Raw genomic sequence first — 19,044 nt, forward strand, 5'->3', positions numbered from 1 at the left:
TTTGCATTTTGGTTGATCCTAGAAATTCTACGCAACTCAAGGACCCACGGAGAGAGTTGGGGATTTCGTTATTTTCATATTTGAGTTCTCTCAAATTTTGAGAATAGGATCATTTGATTTTATTTATTTTATCATCAATTATTTCTATTACAAAAATATGAGAGAGGGAATAAAATGGCTTTCCCAAAATAAAGAAATATTGAGGATATAATAATAAAATCAAATAAGATTTTATTTCGGAGTTTTTCGGTATTTTATTTGAATTTAGGAAAAAAGTGTGTTTTTCAAAATTGTATTTAGGTCCAAAATAAATGTTCACCTTGTGCGGCTTGAGTTTAGAAGCCCATGAAAATTTATTTCGGAATTTTTGGAGTCCGTTTAGTATTTCTTTTTATTTTTCTTCCGAGCGTAATTATTTAAAAAAACGAACCAACATAACGGGCCGTGTCCGACTAGGACTCTGGCCCGACTAGGCAATATAAGCCGGCCAAGCTCCCCTGGGAGAAAACCCTAGCCAGCCCCGCCACCCGGGCCGCCCCGCCCGCGCCGCCGCCGCCGCCGAGGTTCGCCGCCGCCTCGACTTCCATGCCATCGGTTTTTTTTTAGATTCGGTTTTTTAAATAGATCTGGTTTTCCGGTTTATTTAAATAGCGAGCGTTCCTCCGTTCGTTCGCGCTAACGAGCGTTCGTCATTTTTTCTTTTTCTCGGATTAAATTCGCGATTTTTCTGATCACGATTCATGATCTGATTTTCTTTTTAGTATAACTTTTCGCTCGTTTATCGGAATCAGGCGATTCAAGCGCCTAGAGTTTCGTATCGAAACCCTCTATCCGTTTAACCAACTTAAACAAGATTTTGCTACTGTAAAATTTTCCCTAGATCCAGATTTCTAGAACGAAGTTGTTTTCTTTCGCCGTTTGACTTTCGTTGCTTTGTTCGATTTGATTCTTTTTGCCAACCGGAGTTCTTAAGTTGAACCTTCTAGTTAGATCTCTTATTTGAGTTTTACCTTTGCATTAGATGAGTACTTATTGTATGCTTGTTTGTTTGTCTGCGATAGAATACCCGGAGTGCGCCGCCTGTTACTTCGAATCTCTAGGTTTCGCAGATCATCAGCAAGGCAAGTAACACTTTGATCATACCTTTCCTACTACACAGTTTTATTGCATTAGATCAATCCTCACACATTGCATGGTTAGGGTCTAATTAAATTGTGGGATGGGAAGTAGTTGAGGTAGAACCTATTACCTGTTTATTATCAAACCTTTGGGAGTTACTTCTACGTTTGCTTATTATGCCATGCTATGCTAGTAGACGTGGATTGGGTGAGTGATATCCATGACAGATGTGAGTTTTGTTAATTAAAGGTTTATCTAAGGTGGCAACTTAAACACACATCTGGGTGGATTGAGGCACCCGGGTATTCCAGGACCTGCCTGTTTTCTTTTGGACCGCCACCCAGGCTCAAAGGGTCATGAGACTATTCATACTAGAAACTTCCGTGTGCAGCCACAAGCTATTATGGGCTCTAGCATAGTTGACTAAGTTGTGCGAACTCTTACAGTGGTAGACTAGCAGATGTAGGGGATGTAGGTGGTACGGTCTACCCGATCGTAAGGTGCTAGCGCTTCTGAAAGACTATGTCTCGGTCATCCATCTTCTCAAACACCATGTAGTGCGAGAAACCAAATGGAGGCGATCGAGTCTTGTGGGGAAAAGTGTGCAAACCTCTGAAGAGTGTAATAAACTAATCATGGTTAGCCGTGTCCCCGGTTATGGACATCTTGAGTATCTAGTACTTGGATTATCATGTGAATCTCAACATGTTACTCTAAATTAATTTTGTTGGGTTATGTTTAATGATGATGCTTAATTGGGATTGAGAATGTTGTCAACCATTCTCAATGTTTAATAACTACCATGATAGTTAAATAAATTTTATTCCTTTGAAGTAGGGAAAAATTGGCTTTACGCAAAACTGTAACCATACAGCTTTCCACCAGCCGAATATGCATATAGTATAGCTGTTTCATTCCATTACTCTCTGTGTGTTACCTTGCTAGCATATTCCATGTGCTGACCCGTTTTGGGCTGCAACGTTAATGTTGCAGACTTTTCAGACGGCGATTAAGGAGTTTTAGGTCATGGTTCTATACTCAGTGATGCCGTTGGAGTTGATGGACTCACTTATCTTCCAAGCCTTCCGCTGTTATCGTTATTAGATGGCCTTAAGACATATTTATTGTAATAAGTTCTATTTTGAGACACTCGATGTAATAAGTGTGTGATTGCTACTCTGCTATAAATCCTCCAAGTACTGTGTGGTGTCAGCATTACTGATCCAGGGATGACACCGGAGCATAGAGATCAGACTATTTGTGGTCTGGTCGCTACAATGACACTCTATACAGAAGGAGGGCCAACGGTGTGAAATTGAAGTGTGTTTGCCTGGAGGATGGAAAGAAACTGCTGACCCTCTGTCACGACCGGGTTTTCCAGACATAAATTTCCAGAAAAGACCGTCGTGCTCATCAGCCCCAGGATTACTGTTAGCTGATGAGGCTCCACTTGATACAGAAATTCCAAGCAAAGTACAACATATGTAGCACAAGACCATTCTGGCCTGTGAGTACAACAAATGGTTTTCTAGTGGTCGATGGCGGAAGCGGTTTGTGAATCATCAGTGTATGGGACTCCATTTCCCACAGGAACAGCTGACCAGGTTAACTCCTATCTTCGCGAGGCTGCTATCACCATTGCTTAGGTCTCGAGGCTGTCAATCGCCACGCTCCTCTCCAAGCAAGCAATCTGGCCAAGACAATAGCCAGGGACAAGCCAGTGAGTACTTTGAATGTACTCACAAACATTAAGAACACAGGTATAATATAATTGATAATCATGCACGGAAAAATTTTATGATCACATCGTCAGTCATAAATAAAATATCTTTTATGCATGCAAGCAGGTTATTTTCATGCAACATGAATAAGCAATAATAGAGAAGGAATAAAATGCCACAGTCGGGCGTCTTAGCGACACCACATAAAGGGCTTTAAAAGAAATGCCACAGTCGGGCGTCTGAGCGACACCACATAAAGGGCTTTAAAAGGAATGCCACAGTCGGGCGTCTGAGCGACACCACATAAAGGGCTTTAAAAGGAATGCCACAGTCGGGCGTCTGAGCGACACCACATAAAGGGCTTTAAAAGGAATGCCACAGTCGGGCGTCTGAGCGACACCACATAAAGGGCTTTAAAAGGAATGCCACAGTCGGGCGTCTGAGCGACACCACATAAAGGGCTTTAAAAGGAATGCCACAGTCGGGCGTCTGAGCGACACCACATAAAGGGCTTTAAAAGGAATGCCACAGTCGGGCGTCTGAGTGACACCACATAAAGGGCTTTAAAAGAAATGCCACAGTCGGGCGTCTGAGCGACACCACATAAAGGGCTTTAAAAGAAATGATCACAATGAATATCCATGAGGTAGAACCATCCCAGGGATACTTGATAATATAATTAATGCAACGAGTTAGTCCATCATAAAATAATAATCATGGTTCTCACAAGTCACCAGTCGATATCCAAGTTTGGTTTAACAATATCTCCTCCAAAGACCGACACTAAGACCAACACTTGACCCATCCCAGACTGTAATCCTTACTCATGGACACGACTATTCGAATAGGTTTTAATCTCTGCAGAGGGTGTACTCTTTACCCATGAGTAACGGATTCCTTTAGTCCATCGGGACTAATTCTGTCTACGGCCTTTTAGTTGAAAACACGCCTAACTTGCACACACCAGCTTAACTCATCGGTGTCTGGAATCACCCACGACACTTGTTAAGCAAAACTCTAAGTGGGGAGGCTACAACCTCGCGTAGCATGGGATCAAATTTATATCGCGCGCTCTAAGGGGTGGCCTCCCCTCTCGGTCTCAACCGGAAACACCCATGCCCCCGGACCAGGTGGCATGCCTACCGGCTACAACCGATATCTTCCACCATGGTCTCTCTGTACGGTGTGTGCTTGAAAGGGGTTGACGACTTACTGAACCATACCCTACCTGCGGCAGGGACAAGTGGTAGTACATAGCAAGTAGGGGGTTACTGGAAACAAGACTCGGTCTACGGTCGACTCAGGAGGTTTATAAGTTCCCTGCATGACATGTAAACAAATATATTTCAATCAACAAAAACACCACTCAATATACCTTACCATGCCATTCCGGACATAACCGTCCTGACGGGGACCGGCGACAAGCATACGCCTACCCAAGGCCGAGGCTTTGCCGGATTCCTTTCCGGCATGCATGCAAGGCACATGAGGATGATTACCATCACAATAATATTCATTCCCAACAGCAAGGAAATCACTAACATGCTTCCATGCAAATGATCATGTCGCATGAAATAACAAGTCCTTCGAAATAAGGTGGTGTTATAAACGTGTCAAATAACACACCAAAAACATTATGCCAGGGTTCAGAATGCTTGCCTTTAAGTTGTGGAGGGGTGAGGTGCTCTCCAAAACTTTTGAAAGTTTCTTCTCTCTCTCCAAAATCCTATTTTAAAATATATTTGAATTAACACACATTTCAAAAACAGTACAAAAAAGTTGTTTGAAATTTTTTCAAATAAATCTTAAAATAAACTAGACCAAATTTGAGGAAGGTAGGAAAAAGAATCAATTCATTTGGAGTTATATTTAAAAAGTTATAGCCAGTCAAAGTTGTGGTCAAAATCTGTTATTTAAATTAAAACAGAAAATAAAATGTTTCAAAGAGATTACACTTTCGCGCAGAGAAGACGTATTACGGGTATGACGCCTCCACTTACTCCAGCGTGGACGGCGCGGGGTCGCTGACTGTGGGTCCAGGGGGCCCACTGGTCAGGTTTGACCAGTCTTTCTCCCCCTCCTTCCCCTGTCCCGAGCGGAGGCGGAGCTCAGGCGATCGTCGCCGGCGACTGGCAGCTCTTCGCGGGGCCCCGAGGGCGGGGATGGATCCGCCACTCCAGTGCGGTCCTCCCGGTGGTTGCCAGGCCGGTGGGGACGGAGGGAGCTGCCGGCGGCGAGCTTCGCGGCGGACGGAGAGCTTCGGGAGCGGAGTGGTTTTGGGGCAACGGTGGATTCCGATCAAAATCGAGTAGGGGAATGTGTTCACGGGAGGATGTGGAGGTTCCTTGCAAAGAGAACGGAGAGTGGGAGGCCCTGGTGGTGCCGAATTGACCGGGGCAGTGGCGGCGGTAGCAGTTGCCGGAGACGAGGAAGGAGACCTCCCCGGGTCGGATGCGAGCTAGGGGAGCGCCAATGGGGTGGCCTGAGGTTGCCTGCGTGCTCGGGGAAGCTCGGGGGCCTCCCTTTATAGCTCGTCGAGGTCGGTTCCGCGGCGGCGGATGAGGATGCTGGCGAACCGCCTCTCTGTAGCTTGCAGGGCAACGTGGCATGGCTGGGATGACGGCAAGAGCTAGTGGATGAGTGGGCACTGCTCCAGGGGCCAGGTGGCGGGCGGGAGTGGCTTTGCCGGCGCCGACATGGGCAGAGGCTGTCGGGCGGCGGCGGCGGCTAGCGCTTGGCCTGTCGGGCGCGGCGGGGGCTGCTTGGCGTGTTGCGGTGAGAAGGGGAGCGCGTGGCGAGGTGCTGCGGAGCGGGCCAAAGCCGTGGGGCCAGCGTGTCGGCTCGGGCGCGGGTCGTGCAATACACGCGCTCTGCTCGCGCTCCGGGCGTGCACGGGACGTGTTCGACACTATGCCAGAGCACGCTAGTGGTCGCGGTCGAGGCTGGCAATTAACAGACCCAGGTTAGGAGCAACTGGGAGCCTAGTGGACATGCTTGTTTGATCAGAGGTGCAAGCCCATAGTGCAATGCCAAAACTCATGTTAAAACTGGTCATGCTCTCCAGGTGTTCGACAAAATGCCACAGGCACCTAGGCATCTCTTGGGGTGGCCAAAACTTCCAGATGGTGGTCTCTTTAGATGTACCAGAGGGTGGTGAGGTTAGTTTGCCAAAAGTAGAAACTTGTTAGTGCAAGTTTAGCAGAGTTTCAATTCTGGACAGGAAATAAATGACATTATTTCATGAACCAAAAATGATCGAAAGGGTGCATGCTCCTGGACTTAAGGGTTTAACATGGAGGACTACAAGTAGGAGAAAGAACCAAGGGTTAAAGAGCAAGCAAAATTATGGTTGCTGTACAAACCATCCAGTTGGTCCAGAATGAAGATGAGGTTGATTCACTCAAATTTTTCAAAGAACAGCACTAGGTTTTTGCATAAAGTTGAATCATATGCTGCTACCAATATCCCATAATTTTTGTGGAGGCTAGAAAGAATTATTTAAAAGGGTTGTAGTGCAAATTGCACTCTGGACCAGAGAAGAAAAATTGAGTGTAGAGCTCAAAATATTACATGAATAGAAGATATTTTTGTATAAAAGTGATTTAAAAACATCACATGACATCTCCAAATTTTTGTGGGAATTTTAAGTGAATTTATCAAATGGTTGTAGTTCAAATAAGGCCATTTAACCTTGAAAATCCATTCTTCAAGAAAATAAAGATCAAGCAATTAAATTAGTTAATTAGTTATACTGATAAAAGAAAAGTTTTTCATGAGAGGTTAAACTAGTCCAATAACATATTTAAAAAGTTTTCTCTTTGGGAAAAACTCATCATAATAGGGAAAGAAATGATTTAAAAATCAAAATGGAGCTCAGAAATTCAAAGTTTTAATTCCTGGCAAAAAAATTTAATCCATTAAAACAAGGCCAAATTTTTGGGGTGTCACACCCTCAGATGCAAAATCTCATTCTCTTTTGTGGCACACCCCCGGAGCAATGGAAAAGCTGAGAGGGCGAATGGTGAAGTGCTTCATGGACTCAAGAGACGAACTTTTGATACGCTGCAGAAGCACGGCAGGCGGTGGATCGGGGAGCTGCCGGCAGTTCTCTGGTCCCTCAGAACGACACCTAACCAAGCTACCAGGCAGACTACCTTCTCCCTTGTCTATGGGGCAGAAGGAGTTATCCCCACGAAACTCATTTATGGGTCCCCTTGAGTGCTTGCCTACGATGAAGTAGCGCAAGATCAGCACCGATGTGACGACGTTGTTCTACTCGAGGAAAACCGTCTCCGGGCTGCTACGCGTGCTGCACGCTACCAGCAAGCCCCGCGTCGCTATCATAGCAGCAAGGTTCATGACCGGTGTTTTGAGGAAGGTGACCTTGTCCTTAGGTGCGTTCAGTCTGCCAAGGGTACAAACAAGCTGTCACCGAAGTGGGAAGGCCCTTACCGGCTGGTATGAGTCACTAGTACTGGCACAGTCCATCTAGAGACCGGGGATGGCACACAGTTGCAAAACTCATGGAATATTGAGCATCTCCGTAGTACTACCCGTAAGGTGCAAGGCTGCCAGGCAGTGCCCGGCAGCCACCCTTTTGTACAGGCCTTGCCTCAGTTGCATGTAACCCATTATACAAAGCCGGGGTGATGACCCCGTGCAAGAGAAAATAAAGAAGTGTTGTGGGGAGCCCCGATCAAGATCGCATGCATGCATGAGCACACCGAGATCACTGCATTAGCATTTCATGAGAATTTGCATATGCATGTAGATAGGATTGCATCCTACATTCATTCTAATCTAGTTGCAGGTTCTTGCCGTGAACTTGACTCCGACAAGGGACGAGAAGATTGCACGACACAGTGATCCCCCGCAAGCCAAACAGATAAGTTGACTCTTGTCCATTAGTGTTCTATAAGCTATAACTTGTGAATAAAGAAACCTCGCCGCTCTCTTGGAACCAGGGTGCTCCCATCCTTGGCTCGAATGCTGCTTCACCCTGGATGGTCGAAGTGGCCCTTGGTAAAAAGGGAGTGGGCGGGGGCTTGGCACCTCAGTCTGTTCCTCGACAAACATGGTTCTTCGGCAGATGAAAAGGGTCCCGGCAGGATATCCTGCCATGGAAAGCTCGTTTAATTACAGTAAAGAGGCACTCCACCTCTGCATGGACATATACATGCATGGGTTCCTGGCAAGGTTTATCTCTTTCAGTGACATGCATAAACAAGTACAAGCATTACAAAGCACAAGGATGGACTTGAACGATGACATTATTTGAATTAAAATTTGGCAATTGCGTACAAGTTTAAGATTAAAAAAAGATAAGTGCTCCGTAATGCCCTTTCCTATCGCTCTCCTCCCAGACAAGCATTGAAGATACCAAAATACTCGCTGCGCCAAGGACCAAGCTCACTCCCCAAGCATCAGCACCAGCATAAGGCAAAATACCCATTATTGTTGTTGTTGTTGTTGTTGTATGTATATCTATACATCATCAGAACATTAAGGTAACACTCTCTATACATCATCAGAACATTAAGGTAACACTCTTCCTTGTTGCTATGTAGCCTAGGATTGCCCATTTAGACATTAAGTACAGTGCATGTTGCTATGTAGCGTAGGATTGCACTTAGACATTAAGTACAGTGCATGTTGCTATGTATCCTCAGATATATTACATATGGCCCTAGTTAGCCTAACGATAAATGGGTTACAGATATATTCTGTTAAAAGTTCGATTCACCGATTAATCCCTTATCAGCCCCTAGCCTATATGGTACCAGCTACCGATATCCTGAACAGTGAGTATGTATAAGCCATGGGATGAAACTAACCTCGATGGAAAACAACAGTCGTTCCCAAAATTTTCCTATGTAGGTACATCGAGAGGCATGTTAAGCACAACAGGCTAAACATCAACCAAATATATCCATGGCACACAAAATAATCTCCAAAAGATAGCTTCAGTGTGCAGACTTAAGCATGCTAGTAAAGCAAAACAAGTGGAAAGGTGTGTTAACTGCAATAGGCCTAACATTTAACAACAAGCAAACATACTCATTCAAACTGGTATTGTGCCGGTCTAAGTACACTGGTTATTGTTAAATAAAAATGGAAAGGCATGTTAACTACAAGATGCAGGAACCAAATGTAGTCATTCATAGTGGTATTGTTGAAACTGGTATTGATGAAATTGAACTGCACAGTTCATACTTGCACATATAGAACATCACGTTGTGAATAATTGGAATAAACAAGGCATACTACGAACAACCAAAGATAGCATTTGAAACTGGACATATGCTAACTACAAAGATCCGAACAATCAAAAACCTTTAAAAGAGGCATATGCTAGCTATAACAGGCTTAACAGTAAGCAAATATATGCATTCCTATCGGTATGTTTAAAACCCGATTGATGAAATATATTGCACAGTAAATCATTGCACATATAGAGCATCACGTTGTGATCAACTTAAATAAACAAGGCATACTGCAAACAACCAAATATAGCAATTAAAACCAGACATATTCTCACTATACTACAAAAGGCACTCAACAATAAAATCATGGGTTCCCCCCTTTGAAGAGGCATGGCAAAACAAATCACAGGTTTCCTCACTTGTCACAGATGGGCCCTTTCCCATGGGAAGAGCATGGACCCTGGATGCGCTCCATGTTATCACAAATGGGCTCCTTCCCCTTGATAGAGCACGACTGTTGGGTGCCCTCCCTGATGTTGCAGACGGGCTCTTTCCCCTTGGAAGAGCAGATGGGCTCTTTCCCCTTGGAAGAGCCGGAGATGGGGCCCTCCTTGTGGTCGTCATCGATGAGGTCTGACTTGGAAGCTATGGATCCCAAGCCAGCGTCGTAGAACATGTCCTTCAGAAATGACAAAAGGGGCTCGATGGCGATGTAGGATGGCAAATTCTTGATAGCGAGCCAAAGGAGATCAGCGGCGGTGCCATGTATGAGATCGACAGCGGTTGAACCCAAGGGATTAGGGGTGAGCCACATAGCCCGCCTCAGGCCGTCGCTGTCAACGACCCTGATGTCGTAGCCGGCGTCCGTGACATACCCGCATAATCTAGCCCACTGATTGAGTGCCTACGGCCAGTAATGGTAGTCAGCTTCCTCGGCGATATCGGGCGAAGAGACCGCGATACACCTCTTTTGGGCTAGTCGCTCCTCAAGCTCCACGAGAAGCGTGGCCGGGCTTAGGCTACGACGCTCTGGAGTGGGCATGGGGATGTGGATGGGGATCTGTGGGAAAGGGGGAATTTGGAGGCATCATCTAAGAAATGTAGTGCGTCATCTAAGAAACGCAGGGCGTCCTGGTATGGATATCGGTGGGAAGCTACATGGTCAAACCGGCATATGTTGACAATGGAGGCCTTGCGGCGGCGGCGATGACCTTGCTAGGGTTTCGAGCAAGGGAGGGTGTGTGTGTGTGTGTGAGCACGCGCCCGAGGAGGTTTTGGTGTGTTTGTGTGTGTGGAGGGGGAGGGCGGGGGTGTGTTTGAGGAAATGATGCGTCTACTGAAAATTTTACAACGCGGGGTGAAATACCAGGGCTATTGAAAATTTGGATGATGGTGCATCACACATGGTCCAGAGATAACAACCGTGTGTTATGAAATAGACGCGTCTACTGAAAATGGCGGGCAGATATTTTCGAGGGATCCAGGCGGAATTGGGAACAAGAAACATCACGCACGGTCACAACATAATAACCATGTGTTATCAAATAGAAAAAGCTGCAGGCAGGTAGATATTTTTGAGAGGGGAAGCCTTGTGGAGCCCAATGTACTATGCGGATGTGCGTAACAGGGGCACCGGCATGGCACATGGAAAGTGTGAGTGAACCATGTCTGTTGCATCATCCGTCTTGTCTAATGTTCATAAATTTGGTGAAAAAATGATGCGGGAGAGGGTCATAACATGAACACACTGGCATGTGGACCAAATATATGTATGAAAAGGGTGGTTTGATGTTCAAATACCAAATGCAGCTTCGATGTGGCACCTATCTTGCAAAGCGCATGGTATTGCTTGCCCCCCCTCCCCGTGTCGGCAGGAAGGGAATCTTAAGCTATGAATGCATGTCCCCTGAGGGAGTCCTGTATTAGGGGGTGTCCGGATAGCCGGACTATACCTTCGGCCGGACTCCCGGACTATGAAGATACAAGATTGAAGACTACGTCCCGTGTCCGGAAGGGACTTTCCTTGGTGTGGAAGGCAAGCTTGGCGATACGGATATGTAGATCTCCTACCGTTGTAACCGACTCTGTGTAGCCCTAGCTCTCTCTGTTGTCTATATAAACCAGAGAGTTTTAGTCCGTAGGACAGACAATAATAATACCATAGGCTAGCTTCTAGGGTTTAGCCTCTCTGATCTCGTGGTAGATCTACTCTTGTACTACCCATATCATCAATATTAATCGAGCAAGACATAGGGTTTTACCTCCATCAAGAGGGCCTGAACCTGGGTAAAACATCATGTCCCCTGCCTCCTATTACCATCCGCCTAGATGCACAGTTCGGGACCCCCTACCCGAGATCCGCCAGTTTTGACACCCACATTGGTGCTTTCATTGATAGTTCCTCTGTGTCGTCACTTTTAGGCCTGATGGCTCCTACGATCATTAACAGCGATGCGGTCCAGGGTGAGACCTTTCTCCCCGGACAAATCTTCGTATTTGGCGGCTTTGCACTGTGGGCCAATTCGCTTGGCCATCTGGAGCAGATCGAAAGCTACGCCCCTGGCCATCTGGTCAGATTTGGAAGTTTGAGCTACACGGCCAACCTCCGTGGAGACTTGATCTCTGACGGATTCGAGCTGCAGCCGAGCGCGCCGCACTGTCTTGATGGGCATGATCTAGCCCTGCCGCCGAACAGTGCCCTGGAGGCCACACCCGCATCAGCTCCGACCCTTAATTCGGAGCCAACTGCGCCAATCAAGGATGGGTGGTTGCACACCGCCTCGGGGGCTGCAATCTCTATGGCGATCGAGCCGAACACCAGCCCTATTCTCTGCGAAGCCCATGACTCCAAGGAGCAGGAATTCTCTCCTGACTCCGAGCCCTCCGTGCCCCTATCGATCGAACCCGATTGGGCGCCGATCATGGAGTTCACCGCCGCGGACATCTTTCAGCACTCGCCCTTCGGCGCTATTCTGAATTCACTAAAGTCTTTCTCTTTATCAGGAGAGCCCTGGCCGGACTATGGTCAGCAAGGTTGGGATGCGGATGATGAAGAAATTCAAAGCCCACCCACCACCCACTTCGTAGCCACTGTCGATGATTTAACCGACATGCTCGACTTCGACTCCGAAGACATCGACGGTATGGACGCCGGTGCAGGAGACGATCAAGAACCAACGCCTATAGGGCACTGGAAAGCCACCTCGTCGTATGATATATACATGGTGGACACCCCAAAAGAAGGCAATGGCGATGGAACAGCGGAGGATGACCCCTCCAAGAAGCAGCCTAAGCGCCGGTGTCAGCGGCGCCACTCTAAATCCCGCCAAAGCAAAAATGGAGATTCAGGCACGGGAGATAATAACACCCCGGACAGTGCCGAAGACAACCACCTCCAGCAAGATTCAGCATAGGAGGATAGAGAAGCCAGCCCTAATGAGAGAGTGGCAGACAAAGAGGTCGAGGACGATAATTATATGCCTCCCTCCGAAGACGAGGCAAGCTTCGACGACGAAGAATTTGTCATGCCGGAGGATCCCGTCGAACAAGAGCGTTTCAAACACAGGCTTATGGCCACGGCGAGCAGCCTCAAGAAAAAACAGCAACAACTTAGAGCTGGTCAAGATTTGCTAGCCGGCAGATGGACTGAAGTCCTTGCGGCCGAAGAGTATGAACTTGAACGCCCCTCTAAGAGCTACCCAAAGCGCAGGTTGCTACCCCAATTAGAGGAGGAAGCACCTAAATCTACATCACCAGTGCATGATGCGGCCGACCGGCCACCCCATGGCCGCGACAGAAAGGCCTCTCGGCCCTCCACTCAAGCCGCACCCCGGCGCCGCTCAAAAAATACCAAGGCATGGGAAAATGCGCCAGACCTACGAGATATATTGGAGGACAAGGCAAGGCAAACAAGATCGATCTATGGATCACGTGGGTGCCCCACGGCACGAGATGGTACTCGTCACGTTGGATACAGTAAATCCGGCCGGGCCGAACACAATAGACAAAGCTTGTTTGAGCTGCGTCGTGATATAGCCCAATACAAAGGCACCGCACACCCACTATGCTTCACAGATGGAGTAATGGATCATCAAATCCCCGAGGGTTTCAAACCCATGAACATCGAATCATACGATGGCACAACAGATCCTGCGGTATGGATCGAGGACTATCTCGTTCATATCCACATGGCCCGCGGTGATGACCTACACGCCATCAAATACCTCCCACTCAAGCTTAAAGGACCAGCTCAGCATTGGCTTAACAGCTTGCCAGAAGAATCAATTGGTTGTTGGGAGGACCTGGAAGCCGCATTCCTCGACAATTTCCAGGGCACTTATGTGCGACCACCAGACGCCGATGACCTAAGCCACATAATTCAGCAACCAGAGGAATCGGCCAGAAAATTCTAGACATGGTTCCTAACCAAGAAAAATCAAATCGTCGACTGTCCGGACGCAGAGGCCCTAGCAGCCTTCAAGCATAACATCCGCGACGAGTGGCTTGCACGGCACCTAGGACAGGAAAAGCCAAAATCTGTGGCAGCCCTCATGACACTTATGACCCGCTTTTGCGCGGGAGAAGACAGCTGGCTAGCTCGCAACAATAACATGACCAAGAGCCCTGATAATTCAGATACCAAGGACAGCAGTGGCAGGTCGCATCACAACAAGAAAAAGCGCCGCATTAACATCGACAATGCTGAGGATATGACAGTTAATGCCGGATTCAGAGGCTCTAAACCCGGTCAGCGGAAAAAGCCATTCAAAAGAAATACTCTGGGCCCGTCCAGTTTGGACCGAATACTCGACCGCTCATGCCAGATACATGGCACCCCCGAAAACCAGCCAATCACACCAACAGGGATTGTTGGGTGTTCAAGCAGGCAGGCAAGTTAAATGCCGAAAGCAGAGACAAGGGGCTGCATAGCGATGATGAGGAGGAGCCCTGGCCACCGAACAACAATGGACAAAAAGGTTTTCCCCCACAATTGTGCACGGTGAACATGATATACGCAACCCACGTCCCCAAGAGGGAGCGGAAGCGTGTGCTCAGGGACGTATACGCAATGGAGCCAGTCGCCCCAAAGTTCAACCCATGGTCTTCCTGCCCGATCACTTTTGATCGAAGGGACCACCCCACTAGCATCCGTCATGTCGGATTCGCCGCATTGGTCCTAGACCCAATTATTGACGGATTTCACCTCACTAGAGTCCTTATGGACGGCGGCAGCAGCCTGAACCTGCTTTACTAGGATACAGTGCGGAAAATGGGCATCGATCCCTCGAGGATTAAACCCACTAAAATGACATTTAAAGGCGTCATACCAGGTGTAGAGGCCAACTATACAAGCTCAGTTACACTTGAAGTGGTCTTCGGATCTCCGGATAATTTCCGAAGCGAGGAGTTAATCTTCGACATAGTCCCGTTCCGTAGTGGCTATCACGCACTGCTCGGGTGAACCGCATTTGCCAAGTTCAATGCGGTGCCGCACTACGCATACCTCAAGCTCAAGATGCCAGGCCCTCGAGGAATCATCACAGTCAATGGAAACACCGAACGCTCTCTCCGAGCGGAGGAGCATACGGTGGCTATCCCAGCGGAAGTACAAAGCAGCCTCTCAAGGCAATTCTCTAGTCCGGCCATTAAGTGTCTGGACACCGTCAAGCGCGCTCGAAGTAACCTACAACAAGACCGCCTGGCACGTTCCGAGCAAGCATAGCAATGAGGCCCCAACCCCATCCCTCGCGAACTTGCGAAACCAGTGTTGCGCGTACATAACTATGCTCTGGAAATACCATGGGCACAGGGGGAGGGGCACCATCACGGCAGGCCCGAATCGCAGCTTAAACCGCACTAGGGGCTGCCGATTTCTTAATTTTCTCTTATTTTCAGGACTCCATTCTTCGGAAGGCTTGTCCGACAGTACAATTGCCACACAAACGATACAACCAGGGAAGCAGAAAGCTACGCCGCACTATGGAACTCTAAAGTGGTCTCTATAACGAGCAGTATACCTGTTTCACATACCATTCCGCAGCTCGCCCCTGGAAGGGACACGTTATACAGTCCCATTTTTTGCTTATCGCACTATTTGTATCGTTCTGCTTTGATCGCAGCTTTTTTAAATAAACAATGCATAACTTCTGTCTATTATTGCATTACTCTTTTTTACGAATATATGTTCATTAATGACATGTTGCACCCGTACACTTTGGTACGGCCAATACGCCAGGGGCTTAAGTACCCCACAATACGGTGTGAGAAGTCCGAACACTTTCACAACTACGACACCCTGAACTTATAGCATTATATGCATCGGCTCCGAATCATGTCTTGGGTCAATAGTTGGGTTTGCCCGGCTCCTATGTTTTGGTACCTTACGTTCCGTTATATCGGCTAAGGTAGCACTAGGAGAACTACTACGATTGTGCCCCAGTTGAGCTGGGCTAAGCACCTCAGTAGAGAAAGCTAAAACTGACCGTCATGATGAGGCGAGAGCTGGTCGCTATTCGAGAGGTTTTCGAGTCCCTAAAGACTTATGCCGGTTAGAGCAAGGAGTCGGCTTTGTCCGGCCTAGGTGTGGATAGCGCCCCGAACTCGGTCTTCCGAACACTAGGGGCTTCGCCGAAATTTAAAATTATAGAATTCTATGGCTAAGTGAGAGTGTTCAAGCATTATAGTCCGATTACCTTGTTCGTTGTGTTGAGCGCCTCCCTCGAAGGACCCAAGAATGGGAAAAAGAGCGCTCATGGTTATCCCGAACACCCCAGCACTCGTGGCATGGGGGCAGAAGCCGACGACTCGCCATCTCTAAAATTTGATAAACGGCCGCACATAAGGTAATATTTTAAATTCAAAAGCGTTGCTTAGCGCATATGAACAAGTTTTCAGCATACAGGATCACAAATGTAGGTTTACTCAAAAATTACATCTTTGTAGCATTCATCCGCTATAAGGCAGGCACCCTTCAGGACACCCTCATAATACGCTTCTGGGACGCGATGCTCCTTGCCCGGCGGCGGCCCGTCCTTCACCAGCTTCTCCGCATCCATCTTGCCCCAGTGCACCTTAGCACGGGCAAGCGCCCTGCTAGCACCTTCGATGCAGACAGAGCGCTTGATTACTTCAAGCCGTGGGCAGGCATCCAGCTGCCACCTCACCAGCCTGAAGTAGCTCCCAGGCAGAGCCTCTCCAGGCCAAAGCTGAACTACGAGGCCCTTTATGGCCTGTTCGGCCACCTTGTGGAGCTCGACCATTTGCTTCAGCTGGTCGCTCAAAGGCACCAGGTGTCCGGCCTCAGCATACTAAGACCAAAACACCTTCTCCGTCGAGCTCCCCTCCTCGGATCGGTAGTAGGTGGCGGCATCAGACGCACTGCGGGGCAAATCTGCGAATGCTCCTAGAGAGCTCCGGACTCGGGTAAGTAACAAGTAACTCACTTTCACGTGCTTGCTTTGCATAATGAATGCCTTACCCGCTGCTATCTTCTTCATCGCTTCAATTTCTTAGAGGGCTTTCTGGGCTCCGGCCTTGGCAGACTTCACGCTTTTGAGGGCTACCGCAAGCTCGGACGCTTGCGTCTTTGAGTCAAGCTCCAAACTCTCGTGTTTTTTCACGAGAGCCTGGAGCTCTTTCTGCACCGCCTCCACCCGCGCCTCCTGCTTCCCTCTCTCTGTGCGCTCCGCGGCCGCCCTGTTTTCGGCCTCGGATAGCGCTTGCTTAAGGGTTGCCACCTCGGTTGTGGCCCCTATAATAGCACATTGATCCTGTCATTTTTTGCAACCACATCTTCTCTATATACATGCGCAAGGTATTACTTACCTTCCTTCTCCTTGAGTTGCCTCTTGGCATGGCCGAGCTCGTTCTCGGACCACGCGAGATTTTGCTTCAGCGTATCCACCTCCGCAGTCAGTGCGGCGGAGGCCAGCAGCGAAGCCTGCATACGCATATTGACTTGATTATGGTAGACTCCTGCAAATGTTATTAGATCCTCTATTCGACTTTTCTTTCCAAACACCGAACAGAGCATCAGGGGCTACAATCTATGCGGTAATATTTTTACATATTCTTTACTTACCTCAAAGCCTGTTAGAAGGCTGGCACAGGCTTCAGTCAGTCCGCTCTTGGCTGACTGAACCTTCTGGATCACCGCACTCATAATAGTGCGGTGCTCCTCGTCGATGGAGGCGCCGTTAAGCACCTCCAGCAAATTTTCCGGTGCCTCCGGTTGGACGGAGGTCACCGGCTCGGTAGGCTTGCTCCTCTAGGAAGGAGGCTGCCTACCGGAGTCCGGAACCGTTGAAGGTTCCGACGCGGTGTCCGGCTCAAGGCCGGACTTGGAGCCCTTGGGGGTTCTATCCCCTTTATGCCTGGAGTACGGGAGGTTGCCTTGCGGCGCCTCCAGGACCACCTCCTCCTGGCTTGGAACCTGTTGGGACGCCACCTCGGCGCCGTCCGTAGGGTGGGGGGAGGAAGCCATCGGGAGCGAATTCACATCCGACGAATCCAGGGAGGCGCTCGACGACTCGTCGAGCCCAGCCTTGGGCGGACTGCATAGTCATATTCGGCGTAAGGAGGAGCTATGCAAGAAAGGAACACTATGAATTGCTCTAGTGTCTAAATACTTACGATCTCGGCAGGGGCTTGGCCCTGTGCGACCACTCATCTTCGCCGTCGTCGGTGTTGGTGGAGTAGTCCGGAGGAGGGGTCTTCCCCTTCTTGGACACTTCGGCCTCCCTAGTTGGGGCGGCCTTCCTTTTCTTCCCTCCCCCCGCAGGAGGGGGAGAGGTCTCTTCTTCCTCCTCCTCGTCTTCACGGGAGGAGTGCGCCTTGGAGTCATCGGATGATGTATCCGACACCTCCTGGCATTGGGCACTCTTTCGAGTCCTCGTGGCCTTCTTCTTGGCCTTCTTCTCCGGCACCACATAGGGCGCCGGAACCAGCAGCTTCGGCAAGCGTGCGTCCGCTGGGCCTTTGGGCAAAGGAGCCGGACAGTTGATCTGTCCGGACGTCTCTTGCCAATCCTGTCAAAGGTAAGGGAGCTTAGATCCGGCATGGAGTCAAACTATGAAAAACTAATACCCCGTAAAAGGTAAAAATAGCTCACCACACAAGCGTGACGCTGCATGCTGAATCCGCGATCTTCGGTAGCGGATGCGGGGGCCTCGGTGCCCTTGAAAAGCACCTTCCAGGCATCTTCGTACGTCGTGTCGAAGAGCCTGCTCAGAGTTTGATGTTGTGCCGGGTCGAACTCCTGGAAAGCCCGTTGTTGACACGGGAGGATCCGGCGGATGAGCATAACCTGGACTACGTTCACAAGTTTGAGCTTCTTGTCCACCAGGGTTTGGACGCATGTTTGGAGTCCAGTCAGCTCTCCTTCTTTACCCCACGACAGGCCCGTCTCTCTCCAGGAGGTGAGCCGCGTATGGGGTCTGGATCGGAACTCGGGGGCTGCGACCCGTTTAGGGTCGCGTGGCTCGGTGATGTAAAACCACCCCGACTGCCACCCCTTTAGGGACTCCACGAAAGAGCCCTCGAGCCATAGGACGTTGGGCATCTTGCCCACCATGGCACCTCCGCACTCCGCCTGGGTGCCGCGCACCACCTTCGGCTTGACATTGAAAGTCCTGAGCCATAGGCCGAAATGGGGGCGGATGCAGAAGAAAGCCTCGCACACGACGATAATCGCCGAGATATTGAGGACAAAGTTTGGGGCCAGATCATGGAAATCCAGGCCATAGTAGAACATGAGCCCCCGGACAAATGGGTGGAGAGGGAAGCCCAATCCGCGGAGGAAATGGGGGAGGAACACCACCCTCTCATGGGGCCTTGGGGTGGGGATGAGCTGCCCCTCTTCGGGAAGCCGGTGCGCAATGTCGTTAGACAAGTATCCGGCCTTCCTCAGTTTTTTGATGTGTCCCTCCGTGACGGAGGAGACCATCCACTTTCCTCCCGCTCCGGACATGGCTGGAGAAGGTTGAGGTGGGGTGTGCGGACTT

Source organism: Triticum urartu, chromosome 2, assembly GCF_003073215.2.
Source record: "Triticum urartu cultivar G1812 chromosome 2, Tu2.1, whole genome shotgun sequence".
Classification (NCBI taxonomy): Eukaryota; Viridiplantae; Streptophyta; class Magnoliopsida; order Poales; family Poaceae; genus Triticum; species Triticum urartu.